The 11,618-nt window shown below is 42.9% G+C and overlaps 1 long non-coding RNA gene across 1 annotated transcript; it reads right to left on the bottom strand.

The window, feature by feature from the left end:
- Positions 1-6,896: 6,896 nt before the first annotated feature.
- On the bottom strand, positions 6,897-10,709 carry LOC143273140 (uncharacterized). The gene is made up of 2 exons (XR_013051053.1): positions 9,848-10,709; positions 6,897-7,127 (listed from the first exon to the last, which is right to left on the bottom strand). It is a non-coding gene; the product is annotated as an uncharacterized LOC143273140 (long non-coding RNA).
- Positions 10,710-11,618: the final 909 nt, after the last annotated feature.

Raw genomic sequence — 11,618 nt, 5'->3', positions numbered from 1 at the left:
TGTTAGCCACTGTTCTCATTGTCTTGACAAATTACCTAAGAGACACAAGTGAGGGAGGATTTATTTGGCTCCCGGTTTCTGGGGGTGATGTCCGCTATCACTCGGCCCAGGTGCTTAGAGGGAACACCGTGTAATCAGATCTGTGCTGTCTTCTTCCTTCTGAGAAAACAGCCTTGAGGTTTCCAACTCCGTTTGTGGATTACTCAGTGTCCCTCCACATCCCGTCAGTTTTTACCATGGTACTTTAAGGTACTATTAGTAGACACATAGGCTTTTATGATTCCTGGGATGTCTCAAAAAAAAATGGCCATATGATCATAAATGCCTTTCTTTTGTGGAGTAATAGTTCCTGTTCTGAAGTTCATTTTGTCTGATATTAACATACATATATCAATTTTCTTAGGACTCTGTATTAAGCAAACACCTTTGAGCCTGGGTTGGATGGCACTGGGTAAGAAGGCTGCTGATGTAAGCCCCAGAGTCCACAGTCTAGAAACCCAAGACTCAGACTTGAAATTCTGAGGCCAGACGCGCAAGCTTACAAACCAGAAGAGAAGGCAGCCTTCCTTTGTCCTTTTCTTCTTTTAGAGTCTGACAAATTGGAGGAGGCTACCCACACTGCGTGGAGCTCTTCTACCAGATGTAACTCATTCAACTGAACCGCCTTCACAGACCCACCCAACAGGAATGCTCTACTAGCTCCCTGAACACCTCTTCACCCAGTCAACATATAATAGCTATCACAATGTGTGTGTGTACATGTGTGTATGCATGTGTGTAAACTTGTATTTGTACATGTATGTGTCCACAATCTGTATGTGTGTGTTTGTAGGCACATGTATGTGTGCCTGTCTGTTCATGTGTATGTGTGTATATGTGTGCATCCATGTTTGTGCATATATATGTGTCCAGATGTGTTGTGTATGTACATGCATGTATACGTGTATGTGTATTTCATGGGCACGTGTGTATAATGTGTGTGTATATGTCCATGCATGTGTGTATGTATGTTTCCATGTGTGTAGATATTTGTGTATATGTAGAGATGTGTGTGTTTATTTGTGTATGTGTATATGCTCATGTTCCTGTTTTCTATTGTTATTCTAAGAAATCATGATCCAGACTTATTAAATGAGGTGGGATAGCTGGCATCCACCTACCATCCACCCAACCAACCTTTCATGGCAGAACACCATGTGCTCTCCTCACAGGACCAAAATCAACACCTTGCCAGTGGAGGGGAATGTGTGAAACTCAGGTTTACACTGTGATACTAAAAATCCCCACCTCAATTCTGTTACCATTGTTCCTTGGTTTGCTTGCATTTCTGCTCCGTCTTAATTTAGTTATCTATCCATCTCATAGTTGCCAAGTGTTTTCTTTGACTCTGCTGTCAGCATAGCCTTTGAACATCAAAGCTCTGCTGAGACCTTGACCCCACTGAAGATCTGTAAATCAACTTCTTTGGAGAACTCTCCATGCACAAAGTTGAGGCCCAACAGATCAGTGAAGGGTCTCTTAATTCTAGAACCATTCTTTTATACCATCAATTAATGCCTTGTGCCCTCTTAGTACCCTGAGGCAGATCTGGAACCACAGCACCACCCTTTGGGCCAGAGTCCCTTTCTTTCCTCACAGGGCGGAATAAGTGTTGGAGTTTACCATCTTGCTCAGAAGATTTCATTTGATTACAGCTCTCCAAGACCTTGTGGGGGGGGGGTGTAAGCTTGCTGCTGTGAGGAAAACTGAAACAATACTGTTACCCCCAATCTGTATAATCCAAGAAAACAAGAGGTTAACAGAAAACCCCAGCAAGGAGAGGCTCCTGGAATGTGAAGCAGGCGTATATGAAACAAACTAGTGAAATAGATCAGGGCCGCTAATGACAGCTTAGATGTTTGCTCCTTTCCAAGTTCCTGGTGCATGTGTGCAGTTCAGAGGGTGCTCATAACATGTAATTTCACCCCGCTTCTGTTTCTCCTCTTTGTTTGAGTTGACAAGAATTATGTGATCGGATTTGCATGGCCTCCTGAAAAGTCAGAGAATGCTGTTGTTCATAAAAACAGGAACAGGTACATACCATCTATTTAGAAGTGCCAGCTGCTAGAACTCAAAATGCCCACCATGAACAGCTTCCCCATCCCATGCAGGAACAAGGACTTCACATGCAGAGCAGAGATTGGGGTGGAGGGCTGCTGAGAACCAGGTGAGCCTTGTGAACTGTTCTCACTAGCTCCATGGAAGGCCTGCTGAGAACATTGAACATAAGATGCCCCTGAGGACCCTAGCAAATGGAGGACCACTGAGGACAGGCTGCTTTGGGTCTCTCCGGCCCTCTGTGGACACATGTCAATTACAACCAGGTAGCCTTTGCTCTGGGAAAACCTGCTCTCCAGGACTTTCACCTGCTCAGGATGCCAGCTGCTCTGATTTTGTCCATCTCTGAGAAATTACAATAGTTCACCAAAGCACACCATCCAGCCATTTCCTCTTGAAAACCTAGAATGAGGGAGCACTACCCTCATCTCTCACGGCAGCAGTTGCTGAAGATGATACATAGTGTGCATTTGAGATGGCCCCCATGCTTTTCATTCATTTTACCATAGTCTGCCTCACTCCACCTTGTCCTTCACCTGATTCAACCTGCTGAGCACTGACGATGGTGAATTTTGCCACTCTTGGAGTCTTAGATCCTTCCACCTTCATCTGGCTAAGGAGTCCACCCCTCTTTGCTGAAACAGAGGATGGTGCTTCAGTAGAGCAGGCTTGGCCATCAGGGAGACGTTGACATGGAACCCAGAGCATAATAGCCTTGATTTTAAAGATTTTTTTCCACTTCTTACTCAAATTCTCCTCTGAAATTTGACTCTGTGTCTCCTTTGCCTTTCCTTTAAGGTTTGGCAGAAGCAGGAGCTTCTCTAAGAATCATCTTGGACAACTTCCATCTTCGGCCCACCCACCCAGATCCACCTGAATCCAGTTGGCACAGGATAGCAACCTGATTCCAAGCACAACCCCAACCCATGGCAGATGTTGGCTGAGTGATGGCTTACTTGAGACAGGATAGGTGACCTAGTCAGATTTCTGGAAATCCACAAAACAAACCAAAATGGGATGTGGAGCTTTTAGGGGACATTCTGGAGCCTTTGAGATACTGGACCTTGCTGCTTATATAGGGCATGGATAGACTTTGAGGGCTCTAGGCTGGCCCTACTTCTGCTGAGTTTCCTATCTCTGACTTCCAAGGCAATGTAACTAACCACCAGGAGGTCCCACCTTCAGGGACCTGGCCACTGCTGCCATGTCTTTCCTCACCATGATGGATAGTATCCCCACAAACCATGAACCAAAAATAAATCCTCTCTCTCTCTCAGAAATTTGTCAGAGATGAGAAAAATAGTTAACATGTACCCCTTGTACTTAAGGAGAGCAGTTATGTTCATTAGATCTCCAAATGAATTTTTGAGCACAGATAGCTTTAAAAACAATAATTCATAGCATATCTCCATATTCCTAATTCCCTCCCACAGAACACATTAGAGTTATTTCTCATGTTTCATTGTTCTTGCTTGTGTTTATTTGCATATTGGACAAAAACATAATAACTTTGCATTAATAACTCTAAAACCTCAGGTATTTAAAACAACAAATATATCATTCCATGTGAGGTTCATTATGAGTCTCTTAAATATCCTCTTGTGCTGCTATCTTCCATGTGACAAATCCTGTAATTTCACAGCAGAGGACCCTTCCATAATCAGCAAGGTGAGAAGAGAGCCCAGAGACAATAGTAACAAGCTCTAGGCTCCTTTCTAAAAACAACAATATCATCCTCTATTTCATTTCATCAGGGAAAGTAACATGTTCTTATCTGTGGGAGTCCACAGAGGCCTCAAGTAATAACTTACTCAGGGTCAAGAATCTGAGCTTGCTTTACCCAGCAGGGCTGCATAACGAGATGATTTGGTCACGGGCATGTTTACCAGGTGTTTGGAAGGGTCTACACTTGGCTGTACAGTGTGCTTTGATCTTGCAATGGGGAAGCCTTTTGCCTCTCCCCTTGGCATGTTATAAAAAGCCTTTCTCAATAAAGGACAAGGCTGTTGGATATTGACCCAGGCCCTCCCAAAGTTATCCTGTGTTTCTTTCTTCTTGTCAGCTAGGTCTCTCTTTCTATATGATATTTCCTCATTCCTCTCTCCTCCACCTAAGAACTCTTTAAAAGGTGGGAGCAGACTCCCACACTTATCTAACTTCAGTGTGGTCAGAGAAATTCAAACCTAGCATATTACTTAGAGAAGATAACTGAAAACATCAGTGAGCCTCACTCATGCCAACTTTGGTTTGCCTTTGGAGCTGAGCTTATTTACTTCTGAGAAGAGCATAGTGTTGAACTTAGTCACCAGGTAGAGTGGTGTTTTGACTTGGAAACTTCATACTAAAGGCGAAAAGAATTGTGTATAGTCATTGCACTCAAGTTGGTAACTTATTGATTGATCTTGTGCACATAGACTTACAATTCTATACCTACATGCATATTAAAGTTGAAGAAAAGGTGTAGAAGGGAGAGTCATGGGAGATATTTTTCACTCTCAAAAAAATGTTTACAAGTAAGTAAGGGAGGAAAGATAGAGCTCTTAATTAGCCTCTGAGATAACAAACTCCTGAAGTGGATGGATGTAGAAGTAATTATAGACATTTGCCTATACAATGATTAGTGTATACTTATAGTAGCATATGCACTGATGTATTATATGCAGTAATACATATTAATGTTTATATAATCTTCAAGCTCTCCAAGCAGAGGCATTTCAGGCAACAGTAAGCACACCCCAACACCAGACCGTGGTTTCTAGGTACCATTAAGGAACCAGGGTTCCCAGAAAAACAATTGACTTTAGTGATGAGATACAAATTAAAAAATAAGTTCCATCACCACGTATTACCAGAAGTTGAGGAAGTGCCCAAAACACAACAAGGGAGAAAACATGTCCAAGTGACATAAGAACCAAGCCCAAAAGGCTCTCAAAGGCCAAGTCCCAGTAACTTAGGTAACAAAATTAGATAGATTTGACTGTCCCACAGAGCATATGACACATATACATGAGTCCATACAGGTGTAAGTACTTGAATAGGTGAATGCATGGGGAAAGGGGGGAATCTTGCTTGCTGAAGATTTGCTGTGTAGCTACATCACGGTCCCTTCCTGTGAGTATGGGCTAGATTTAGTTACTTGCAAATTATAGGATATGAGAAGGGGAAACAACAGAGAACATAACAGATAAAAGAAGCAAGAGATAAACAATATCAGTGGTAGATCAATTAGATATGGTATTATAGAATACCATGATTCACACAGTAGAGCATATTATACAAGAAGAGATTAAAGTTTGACTCCCAGCTCAGAAATTGTCTTGCCTAAGAGACTCTTAATCTCTCTGTGCCTCCGTTTCCTCATCTATAAAATGATAGAAATAACAGATATCTGTCAGAGGATGACTGCTTATGAGTCAATGTGATAAGTGGATCCCCAGCAATAGTGCCTATAACTACTCAATGGGCAGTGGGTATTATATACGTTGCTTAATGATTGGGGCATTTTCTGAGAAACTGGTAATTGGACAGTCTCATGCCAACATCATAAAACACACTTATGCGAACCTAGGCAAGGCAATGCAGTCACTCAGTGTGGTCTCCTGGTGTATTCAAGAGGCCCAGTAAGCGCAGGGTGTATAAAGTAATTGCTAGTGTGACACAACATACTGTTTTGCTTTTTGCTTAATGAGTAGGAAGGTATGCTGAAGTGTTGATTACAAGTAGAGTGTGGTAAATATTTAAGCCAGTAGCAGAGTTACTTATGATCATTATCAAAGACTGCATATTGTACACAACCAATGTGTTCTACATTCTTACGCCAGGCAGAGAAGCAGTTTGCTTGTGGCACCATCCCCAGAGTCAACTGATTCCATGTTGCACTATGCTACAAGGACACTCTTAAGTGGTGGGAACTTTCTAACCAAACAGTATCTCTTTGGGATCACAGTTGTACACACAGCTTATCACAGCAAGCAGCATGCCTGCGTTCTCTACCCTGTCCAACTCCCGGGTTTTGGAAGACCCTCAACATGCCTGAGTACATCACTTGGTCCTGATGGGATCCTTTTCATGCTCTAAGCAATTATTCAGAGGTCATCATTACATTTGCCAGCTTCTGGTGTGAGATTATCCAGGCACCTTGTCCTGTATTGCAAAAGCCAAAGTATTTACTCTTTCAACCAAATGTAAGAGTGAGTCTTTGGGATACAAAGAAAGGTGTGATTAGCTGAGTGATTGACTTTTTTTTTTTTTTTTTTTTACCACTTTGAGCTTCTTCATTAGTGAAACGGGTATAATATCATTATACATCTCAAAGGCAATTCAGCAGCCCACTCAATAAAATGTCTCACACATAGTAAATGATCAATAAACGTTTGCTAGTATAAAAGATACCAAGAAGAGAATCTAGCTGCTAGTCTGGAGAAATTGTCTTTGATAAAAAGTCCACCAAAAGTCTTCACCCAATCTAGCTGATAGAATTCCTGGGGGTCCTGCAGACCTCAGTGGTGAAATGGGAGACAAAGGCCCCTAAACAGCCATGCTGTTTGAGATGGGGCTGGGAATAAGCCTGGAGTCCTGGCCTTGGCATTTGGGCCTATGCCTCCAAAGCAGCTGCTCCCCCATTGCCTGCCACTCACAGGCTGCATGGGTCAGGGGAGGCTCATCTGAATGGGTGACTCCTGGGACCCAGAGGTCAGATGTGGGCTGGGAAGGGGAGGGACCCAAGGAGCAGCAGCTGTTGTTTGCTGGACTGGGTCCTCGGGGGACTGCTTGTTTAAGTTTCAATGAAATGATCTTAATTTAGTGGATCTATATTCTATGTTTATTTTTTTCCAGAAAAGATTCAATCTGCAGTTTATTTCAGGAAAGCCCCTGCCCTCCCTTGAGGTTGTTAATAGTGATGTAGGTGTTGGTGATTTGGTCTGATTCGAGAACAATTGTTAGGAGTGGCAGATCTGACCAGACAATCACAGCATCAACTCCAGGTCATTTCCTTCGGCTTTTGTTCCTGGTATGTTTTGCTTTAGTCACTGAAACAAATGGTAGAATCACAGAATTCAGTCGACCAAGAAACTTCTCCCTACTTCTTGTCCCCAAATTCATGCCAAAAAAGCAATGGCTTTCTCTGTTTCCAAGTTTGCTATTTCTGGAACCTTCCAAAGACTTTCATGCCCAAGCAGGCTAGCATGTGAATATACACAGTTGCTGTTCATTTCCTGCCCCTTTTTTGAACAAAGAACATTTCTCAGTCACCACGATAGTATGATAACTACTATTTTTGCTTCTCTGTGTTCAGATAGTTAATTTAGTGACATTTTAAATAAACTAGTGTTTTATTATTAACATCTGCAGTCATTTTCTTAAAATGCACTCAGAGGTTTTTAAAAAGAGCATCTGTCCTGTGTGTACAGTGCAGTGACTAAAAGGAACGGGGCAGCATCATCTATTGGTACCAAAAGAAACAAGTTCCTAAATAATGCATTGTATAATGACACTGTTTATTAAAATACTGACCTCCAAGTACTCTACATTTACTGAATGTCTATATGAAAGTATCAACATTCTCTAAAAAGTGATATGTCAAATTAAGAACAAAGAGAAAGGAAACATAATGGATGGGAGTCAGGGGTGGATGGTCTAAGGATCCATTTGTAGAGTACATACTACGCTAGAACAGACCATTATCCAGCATTTACTGTTGGGGGCTGGCATCCATCTGATTGGCCAGTGTATGGGCCCACTGTGGTTGAGTATTGAGTATCATCCTTGGTCATCAGCCTTGTCTTTACTGTTCAAAAGATTTTAGAAAAACAAATTCATATGTTTCTTCTGAAATTAAAAAGTTACACATAAGAAAAATTATATGTGCAAAGCATATGTATTTTCTCTACAAAAAGAGCTCAGAGCATATGGCTTTGCAGTGCGCAAACTTATACATGGATCCGTTTCACACACCATAATTTAAAGCTAAGGAAGGCTTGCATGCTCTTTCCAAATGGACTCAGACTGCATCTGGAATTCCAGCTCCAGCCTTGAAAAGACCCCTCACTGTTCTGAGATGGACTCTTATTCAGGTCCCTCTCAGCCTGCACTCCTTGGGCAATGTGCTGGTTAATTTTATGTTGACTGGACACAAGCTAAAAAGTCATCTAAGAGCAGGGAACCTCAATAAAGAAAATGTCTCCAATCTTGGCAAGCCTGTAGGGCATTTTCTTAATTAGTGATTGAGAGGGGAGGCCCAGCCCATTATGGGTGGTGCCACCTCTGGGCTGGTGGTCCTGGCTTCTATAAGAAAGCAGACTGAACAAGCCATGAGGAGCAAGCCAGTAAGCAGCTCCCCTCCATGGCCTCTGCATCAGCTCCTGCCTCCAAATTCTTGTCTTGCTTGAGTTCCTGCTCTCACTGCTCTTGATGATGAACTATTATATGGAACTATGAGTGAAATAAACCCTTTCCTCCCCAGGTTAATTTTGGTCATGGTATTTCATCACAGCAATAGAAACCCTAAGACAGGCACTGAGAAATATGGAAGTGGATCCTTCTAGGGTCATTCTTAATAAGAAGTCACATCAGCAAGGACTGTTGATCAGAATCATCTCTGGCAATGCACAAAGGCCAGTGCTGAAGAACTAGATAGTAAACAGTTTAAGGTTTGTGGGACAGATTTGGAAATCATTTAACCAGGCTATTGTAGCACAAAAACAGTAATGTGGGTGTCTGTGTGACATCCATTCTTCACCAATGCCACCTCAGGTGAGACTGAGAATGACTACCAATATCTTGTCTCTTTAAGTCATCAATGGCCCAAAATGCCCAAGCCCAGTGCCAGGTGGAGCTCCTGAGCTCGAAATAGCATCAGCTTGTACATTAAGATACCTATCTGTACAGGTTCCTCCTAGCTCACCCAGTGATCCCAGATAAAGGAGAAATTTGAGACCTCAGTATGTGCAAATTCATTCTTCCCACACCATAGGAAACTGTCATCAAGGGAGCCTGATGGAGAAGAAGTTTCACTTTTGGACCTGGAGTCTTTATTTCCCTCTACATTGAGTGCTTGTCTTCGTCTTTAAGTAGACACACAGAGCACTGAAATGTAGAAGTCAGTCACAAATCCTACCTGGGTTAGGCAGCCTTTCCTGATAAGACCCTATCTATTGCAAAGCCCCGGCATCACACAAGGAATCTATCTTTATCTTTAGTAATAAGCATTATGCCAGTCAATCTCTCGGTGGCAGGTTGACACATCATTAAACCTACACATGAGGATTAAAAAAAAAAAAAGCCCCATCAAACCACCCCTCCTCTTATTCTTTCACGTGTCACAATGCAATGCAGCCAACTTTTATGTCCTGATCACGTGGATTGATCCATTTTCTCCAAAGTCGCCACACCAATGGGAATGCCAGTTTCCAAAATGCTATTGAGTGAGGGGTTCGAAGGAAAAGGAAAGAGAGCAGCAACCGTCCCTGTCAAATCCCAGAAACAGTTGTAAGAAAAAAACGAGACAGAGGAGGAAGATCTAAGCACCGTGATGAGTGTGTTTGTTCCTCCCTTTCCTGCTCCCAATTAAAAGTGGGCTCTTCTTTCACTCGAGATGTGCAGTTATTAAACCATGATGTCTTTCTTTTAAAAAACCAATTTATAGCAAAGGGCTCCACACTGCTGCCACTTCTCTAAGGTTGCCTATAATTGCTCCAGCCAAAGCTTTGACTAATTAAATCACACAAAAGATTGTTTCTTAGTAACACACCTGGTCCACGCTTTGTTGTTGGCTTTCATTTAAGCACTGAGTCTCACGCTGCCTCGTCGCATGAAAGGATATTAATCAGGTAAATGGCCATTAAAAGTCATATCAATATTTGCTGTGTGGTGATTGTTTCCTTAAATCTTGAACAAAGGAGGTTTCTTTGAAATTTCAGGGCTGGTCTCCAACCGCAGGAGAGAACAGCCATATGGAAACGCTGTTTTTCAGCTTTAGCGAAAAGTGGGAAAGGGGAGCAGAATGTGAGGTGTGGCCAGAAGTGAGATTATATTCTCTTTGTTCCTGAGGGTTGTTTGGGGCCAGGAGATACAAGTTGAACAAACTGAAATCAGTGTAGAGCGAATGGGGGAGCGTGGACAGGAAACCTCTCTAATAGCCCCTTCATTCCCTGGAAGAGGGAAGCTTCCATTTTGGAGTCAATGGTGCTAATTAGGCTGCGATTTGGAGCACTAGTTAGACATGAAAACGCCCAGGGAATCAAGCATTACTTTCATATTAAATTAAAAGGGGGACTCTCGCTAAACATTTTCTTCTATCAACAAAGCACCCTTTGAGGCTTTGCTGAAAGGGTGCTGCACTTGGAGTTGGCAATATGCTCCTAAAGCCTGATTCCTGAGTTACTGGCCTCTTTGACTCTGGAACAGCCCTAAATTGATATATACTCATGTAGCCAAGCCCAGGTCCAATGGAGCAAACTTTCCATTCAGGAGGAGATGGTGGCTACATGCTCTTGCGTGTGAGAAAGCCATCTGTCAACAGCATCCATCTATAGCCCCGTGTCCTGCGATCTTCTTCACCTTCCACCAAATGGACAGAACTGTCCTGGCTTGGGCACATGGCCTTGGGCAGGCTAGGATACAGCATTCTGCTGGCCCTGGAGCAACAGATTCTAGAGTTGGAATCCCACCTCTGGAACTCTGTGGTTGTGACTATGAACGAAAAGGCAAGAACAGCCTATTATGACTATGGCCCAGATCAAATGAATGTTATATATTTATTTGCTATGAAATATATATATGCTAAACATAAGTACAATGACTAACATTTATAATTTCCCCAATAACTGTTAGCTACAACACTCTTGAGAGCCCCCAAATTTTTTTCTTTCTTTCTTTCTTTTTGTTTTTCAAGACAGGGTTTCTCTGTGTAGCTTTGCGCCTTTCCTGGAACTCACTTGGTAGCCCAGGCTGGCCTCGAACTCACAGAGATCCGCCTGGCTCTGCCTCCCAAGTGCTGGGATTAAAGGCGTGCACCACCACCGCCCGGTGCGAGAGCCCCCAAATCTTACACAGTATTTCCTCGTATGCAATGGAGCCATTGTTAGAGACTGAAAACCGCTCTTCTGGGGCACTGGACCATGAGGGAAGCACAAGCTCGAACTGGTTCTCACCAATCAGCAAAGAAACGAAGTCAGAACAACAAGTTTTGAGACGGTTTTAGAAGGCTCTCAGTGTTCCTTCCCCACGAGGGGCTTCTGTCTGCACTCTGGAGCACCCCACTTGGACTGCCCTCCAGTTGGCTGTCTGTACTGTCCCCTACCCAGGACGATGGAGAAGATACAACCAGAGTGGTGAACCTAGAAGAAAAATCAAAAGGAGAGTTCCCAAACATAATGGTATTTATTTTGGGCTGGCAGAGCATGACAGTGGCATGCTATGGCATCGGGTGTATCTAAAGAGGCCGAGACGTGGGTCAGTTTTACAGGTAGGAAGAAGTGTTACATCAGGTATTTTGATGCAATGATCTTTGGCCTCAAGGA

Source organism: Peromyscus maniculatus, chromosome 5, assembly GCF_049852395.1.
Source record: "Peromyscus maniculatus bairdii isolate BWxNUB_F1_BW_parent chromosome 5, HU_Pman_BW_mat_3.1, whole genome shotgun sequence".
NCBI lineage: Eukaryota > Metazoa > Chordata > Mammalia > Rodentia > Cricetidae > Peromyscus > Peromyscus maniculatus.
This window is presented reverse-complemented; position numbering and strand designations above follow the sequence as displayed.